The sequence below is a fragment of the Eleutherodactylus coqui genome, chromosome 8 (genome assembly GCF_035609145.1).
Source record: "Eleutherodactylus coqui strain aEleCoq1 chromosome 8, aEleCoq1.hap1, whole genome shotgun sequence".
Taxonomy (NCBI): domain Eukaryota; kingdom Metazoa; phylum Chordata; class Amphibia; order Anura; family Eleutherodactylidae; genus Eleutherodactylus; species Eleutherodactylus coqui.
Genome location: NC_089844.1, coordinates 159775795 through 159782646, shown reverse-complemented (window position 1 = coordinate 159782646; position 6852 = coordinate 159775795).

Here is a 6852-nt window from a genome sequence, read left to right as displayed (position 1 = left end):
CGTCTAATCGCCCGATTAGACGCGCTTGCGCAGTCCGGTCTTCTCCCTTCTGAATGGGGCCGCTCATGCCGGAGAGCTGCTCCTTGTAGCTCCGCCCCGTCACGTGTGCCGATTCCAGCCAATCAGGAGGCTGGAATCGGCAATGGAATGCACAGAGCCCACGGTGCACCATGGGAGAAGACCTGCGGTCCACCGTGGGTGAAGATCCCGGCGGCCATCTTAGCAAGGTAAGTAAGAAGTCGCCGCAGCGCGGGGATTCGGGTAAGTACTATCCGTTTTTTTTTTTAACACATGCATCGGGTTTGTCTCGCGCCAAACGGTGGGCCTATTGAAAAAAAAAAAACCCCGTTTCGGCGCGGGACAACCCCTTTAAGTTATCCAGCTCGGGGCACCTTGTAGCTGTACATGTCTACAGCCCGAACCCAAAACGTTGTGTTGTGATAACTGTTTTATGACTGTATAATTACTTATGTCGTGTATTACGTTCTAATGTACTTACACAGTTGGATCTTATGTCGCTGAACTGTATTTAGTAAGTGATGTCACTGAGTCACCTTACAAGTACACATGAAGTGACTGCAGTTCTGTTCTAGTGCACATCAACTGGTCCATGACACTATCCTACCAAAAGTAATTGGTCTCCTGATTAAGAATCAAAAGTAGTATTTATTTCCATATGATAATACTTAGTGTGGCTCCTTTGGCCCTAATGACATCTGATACACCCCAGCTAGTATTTCCCTCCAATCATCCTGCAAATATCTGGCCAGTTCTTTCAAAGAAGATAGAAGCTGGTAATATTTCCTCACCCAACGTTCCACCCTGTACCAAAGATGTTCAGTAGGGTTCAGGTCAGGACTCTGTGCAGGCTAGTCTAATCGTGGTACATCTGTACTTGTCTGGACTTGTCATTACATGGAGTATGTACATAGTTAATTAAAATATTCATGTTTATTTAAATACTAGCTGATATACCCGGCTTCGCCCGAGTTAATTTGGTACTGGTGTTTATCTGGTGTTCACACGGAAAATCTTATGAAGTCGTGGTTACTTTAGAGATACTGAGGAAAAACATATGTTCACCATTTTGCATAGTTCTCTGCGTTACCCAGGAAATACCACGGGAGGTAACCATGCGACGTTTCCTTTATATAAAATGACATCAGGAAGTGAGAGAATTAGATTTCATACGTAAAATTTGGACGCTAATTCTTTTGCGCTTAGAATTGAATAATCGAGTTGGGACCCATTAGCTTTTCCTATTTATGACATAATCAATGCTCGTGCCAAATTTCCCGTTTCTATGACACTGGAAAGTGAAAAAATTACAATCCGCACGTAAAATTTTGACGCCAATTCTTTTGCGCTAGAATTGAATAATTGAGTTGGGACCCATTAGCGTTTCCTATTTATGACATAATCAATGCTCGTGCCAAATTTCCCGTTTCTATGACACCGGAAAGTGAGAAAATTACATTCCGTACGTAAAATTTGGACGCTAATTCTTTTGCGCATAGAATTGAATAATGGAGTTGGGACCCATTAGCTTTTCCTATTTATGACATATTCAATGCTCGTGCCAAATTTCATGTTTCTATGACACCGGAAAGTGAAAAAATTACATTCCGCATGTAAAATTTTGACGCCAATTCTTGTGCACTAGAATTTAATAATGGAGTTGGGACCCATTAACTTTTACTATTTATGACATAATCAATGCTTGTGCCAAATTTCCTGTTTCTATGACACCGGAAAGTGAAAAAATTACATTCCGCACGTAAAATTTCGACGCCCATTCTTTTGCGCTAGAATTGAATAATGGAGTTGGGACCCATTAGCTTTTCCTATTTTGGACATAATCTATGCTTGTGCCAAAATTCATGTTTCTACGACATCGGGAAGTTGGAGAACTTTTGGCGAGTCAGTCAGTCAGTCAGTCAGTCAGTCAGTGAGGGCTTTCAGCTTTATATACACTACCGTTCAAAAGTTTGGGGTCACATTGAAATGTCCTTATTTTTGAAGGAAAAGCACTGTACTTTTCAATGAAGATAACTTTAAACTAGTCCTAACTTTAAACAAATGCACTCTATACATTGCTAATGTGGTAAATGACTATTCTAGCTGCAAATGCCTGGTTTTTTGTGCAATATCTACAAAGGTGAATAGAGGCCCATTTCCAGCAACTATCACTCCAGTGTTCTAATGGTACAATGTGTTTGCTAATTGGCTCAGAAGGCTAATTGATGATTAGAAAACCCTTGTGCAATCATGTTCACACATCTGAAAACAGTCTAGCTCGTTACAGAAGCTACAAAACTGACCTTCCTGTGAGCAGATTGAGTTTCTGGAGCATCACATTTGTGGGGTCAATTAAACGCTCAAAATGGCCAGAAAAAGAGAACTTTCATCTGAAACTCGACAGTCTATTCTTGTTCTTAGAAATGAAGGCTATTCCATGCGAGAAATTGCTAAGAAATTGAAGATTTCCTACAACGGTGTGTACTACTCCCTTCAGAGGACAGCACAAACAGGCTCTAACCAGAGTAGAAAAAGAAGTGGGAGGCCGCGTTGCACAACTAAGCAAGAAGATAAGCACATTAGAGTCTCTAGTTTGAGAAACAGACGCCTCATAGGTACCCAACTGGCATCTTCATTAAATAGTACCCGCAAAACACCAGTGTCAACATCTACAGTGAAGAGGCGGCTGCGGGATTTTGGGCTTCAGGGCAGAGTGGCAAAGAAAAAGCCATATCTGAGACTGGCCAATAAAAGAAAAAGATTAAGATGGGCAAAAGAACACAGACATTGGACAGAGGAAGACTGGAAAAAAGTGTTGTGGACGGATGAATCCAAGTTTGAGGTGTTTGGATCACAAAGAAGAACGTTTGTGAGACGCAGAACAAATGAAAAGATGCTGGAAGAATGCCTGACGCCATCTGTTAAGCATGGTGGAGGTAATGTGATGGTCTGGGGTTGCTTTGGTGCTGGTAAGGTGGGAGATTTGTACAGGGTAAAAGGGATTCTGAATAAGGAAGGCTATCACTCCATTTTGCAACGCCATGCCATACCCAGTGGACAGCGCTTGATTGGAACCAATTTCATCCTACAACAGGACAATGACCCTAAACACACCTCCAAATTGTGCAAGAACTATTTACAGCAGAATCAGGCAGCTGGTATTCTATCGGTAATGGAGTGGCCAGCGCAGTCACCAGATCTGAACCCCATTGAGCTGTTGTGGGAGCAGCTTGACCGTATGGTACGCCAGAAGTGCCCATCCAACCAATCCAACTTGTGGGAGATGCTTCTAGAAGCGTGGGGTGCAATTTCACAAGCTTACCTCAACAAATTAACAGCTAGAATGTCAAAGGTGTGCAATGCTGTAATTGCTGCAAAAGGAGGATTCTTTGACGAAAGCAAAGTTTGATGTAAAAACAATGTTATTTCAAATACAAATCATTATTTCTAACCTTGTCAATGTCTTGACTCTATTTTCTATTCATTTCACAACGCATGGTGGTGAATAAGTGTGACTTTTCATGGAAAACACAAAATTGTTTGGGTGACCCCAAACTTTTGAACGGTAGTGTATATACTAGCTAGAGATGAGCGAACGTACTCGTCTGAGCTTGATACTCGTTTGAGTATTAGCGTGTTCGAGATGCTCGTTACTCGTGACGAGCACCACGCGATGTTCGAGTTACTTTCACTTTCATCTCTGAGACGTTAGCGCGCTTTTCTGGCCAATAGAAACACAGGGAAGGCATTACAACTTCCCCCTGCGACGTTCAAGCCCTATACCACCCCCCTGGAGTGAGTGGCTGGCGAGATCAGGTGTCACCCGAATATATAAATCGGCCCCTCCCGCGGCTCGCCACAGATGCATTCTGACAGAGATCAGGGACGGAGCTGCTATAGGGAGAGCGTTAGGAGTAGAGATGAGCGAACGTACTCGGATAGGCACTACTCGTCCGAGTAATGTGCCTTATCCGAGTACCGCTGTACTCGTGCTCAAAGATTCGGGGCGCTCCGCTGCTGACAGGTGAGTCGGAGCGGGGAGCGGGGCAGAGCGGCCGGGAGAGAAGGAGAGAAAGATCTCCCCTCCGTTCCTCCCCGCTCTCCCCTGCAGCTACCCGCTCCGCAGCGCGTCCCGAATCTTTGAGCATGAGCACAGCGGTACTCGGATAAGGCACATTACTCGGACGAGTAGTGCCTATCCGAGTACGTTTGCTCATCTCTAGTTAGGAGTTATTTTAGGCTTCAAGAACCCCAACGGTCCTTCTTAGGGCCACATCTAACCGTGTGCAGTACTGTGGAGGGTGCTTTTTACAGTGTTGCACATTTTTATTTTTTTGTATATCGGCCGTGCAGAGCATTGCGCCCTGCAGTAATACTCCAGGGCCAGAAGTGGTGGTTAGGCAGGGACAGAAGACATATATTGCTTTTGCAAAAACATTTGGGGAAAAAAATCTATTTGGGCTGCCTGTGACTGTCCTCAGTGTACTGGGTCTGTGCTGGGTGTAGTTGTCCTCCTAATTCATATGCAGCCAGCTAAGTGTTACAGCAGGCTTGCGCAAAATTATTTCTTGGTGTTCCGTAAGCGAAGTCAGCCTCCAACCACAGGCCAATAAGCGGCACATTTACTTACAGCATTCTGTTTCTGCCCTACTGGTAATACACCATGCTGAGGGGTAGGGGTAGGCCTATAGGACGTGGACGCGGGCGAGGACGCAGAGGCCCAAGTCAGGGTGTGGGCACAGGCCGAGCCAGTGCGGTGGCCAGGGGTAGAGGCAGGGACAGACTGAATAATCCACCAACTGTTTCCCAAAGTGCCCCCTCGCGCCATGCCACCCTGCAGAGGTCAAGGTGCTCTACGGTGTGGCAGTTTTTCACAGAGACGCCTGACGACCGACGAACAGTGGTGTGCAACCTTTGTCGCGCCAAGATCAGCTGGGGAGCCACCACCACCAGCATGCGCAGGCATATGATGGTCAAGCACCCCACAAGGTGGGACGAAGGCCGTTCACCGCCTCCGGTTTGCACCACTGCCTCTCCCCCTGTGCCCCAACCTGCCACTGAGATCCAACCCCCCTCTCAGGACACAGGCACTACTAACGTCTCCTGGCCTGCACCCACACCCTCACCTCCGCTGTCCTCGGCCCCATCCAGCAATGTCTCTCAGCGCAGCGTCCAGACGTCGCTAGCGCCACTGTTTGAGCGCGAGCACAAGTACGCCGCCACGCACCCGCACGCTCAAGCGTTAAACGTGCACATTGCCAAATTGATCAGACTGGAGATGCTGCCGTATAGGCTTGTGGAAACGGAGGCTCTCAAAAACATGATGGCGGCGGCGGCCCCGCGCTACTCGGTTCCCAGTTGCCACTACTTTTCCCGATGTGCCGTCCCAGCCCTGCACAACCACGTTTCCCGCAACATTATACGCACCCTCACCAACGCGGTTACTGCCAAGGTCCACTTAACAACGGACATGTGGACAAGCACAGGCGGGCAGGGCCACTATATCTCCCTGACGGCACATTGGGTGAATTTAGTGGAGGCTGGGACAGAGTCAGAGCCTGGGACCGCTCACGTCCTACCCACCCCCCGAATTGCGTGCCCCAGCTCGGTGGTGGTATCTGCGGCGGTGTATGCTTCCTCCACTAAACCACCCTCCTCCTCCTACGCAACCTCTGTCTCGCAATCAAGATGTGTCAGCAGCAGCACGTCGCCAGCAGTCGGTGTCGCGCGGCATGGCAGCACAGCGGTGGGCAAGCGTCAGCAGGCCGTGCTGAAACTACTAAGCTTAGGAGAGAAGAGGCACACGGCCCACGAACTGCTGCAGGGTCTGACAGAGCAGACCGACCGCTGGCTTGCGCCGCTGAGCCTCCAACCGGGCATGGTCGTGTGTGACAACGGCCGTAATCTGGTGGCGGCTCTGCAGCTCGGCAGCCTCACGCACGTGCCATGCCTGGACCATGTCTTTAATTTGGTGGTTCAGCGCTTTCTGAAAAGCTACCCACACTTGTCATACCTGCTCGGAAAGGTGCGCCGGGTCAGCGCACATTTCCGCAACTCCAAGACGGATGCTGCCACCCTGCGGACCCTGCAACATCGGTTTCATCTGCCAGTGCACCGATTGCTGTGCGACGTGCCCACACAGTGGAACTCTATGCTCCACCTGTTGGCCAGGCTCTATGAGCAGCGTAGAGCTATTGCGGAATACCAACTCCAACATGGGCGGCGCAGTGGGAGTCAGCCTCCTCAATTATTTACAGAAGAGTGGGCCTGGTTGGCAGACATCTGCCAGGTCCTTGGAAACTTTGAGGAGTCTACCCAGATGCTGAGCGGGGATGCTGCAATCATTAGCGTCACCATTCCTCTGCTATGCCTCTTGAGAAGTTCCCTGCAAAGCATAAAGGCAGACGCTTTGCACTCGGAAACGGAGGCGGGGGAAGACAGTATGTCGCTGGATAGTCAGAGCACCCTCATGTCTATATCTCAGCGCGTTGAGGAGGAGGAGGAGGAGGGGGAGGAGCATGAGGAGGAGGGGGAAGAGACAGCTTGGCCCACTGCTGAGGGTACACATGCTGCTTGCCTATCATCCTTTCAGTGTGTATGGCCAGAGGAGGAGGAGGAGGGGGAGGAGCATGAGGAGGAGGGGGAAGAGACAGCTTGGCCCACTGCTGAGGGTACACATGCTGCTTGCCTGTCATCCTTTCAGCGTGTATGGCCAGAGGAGGAGGAGGAGGATCCTGAAAGTGATCTTCCTAGTGAGGACAGCCGTGTGTTGCGTACAGGTACCCTGGCACACATGGCTGACTTCATGTTAGGATGCCTTTCTCGTGACCCTCG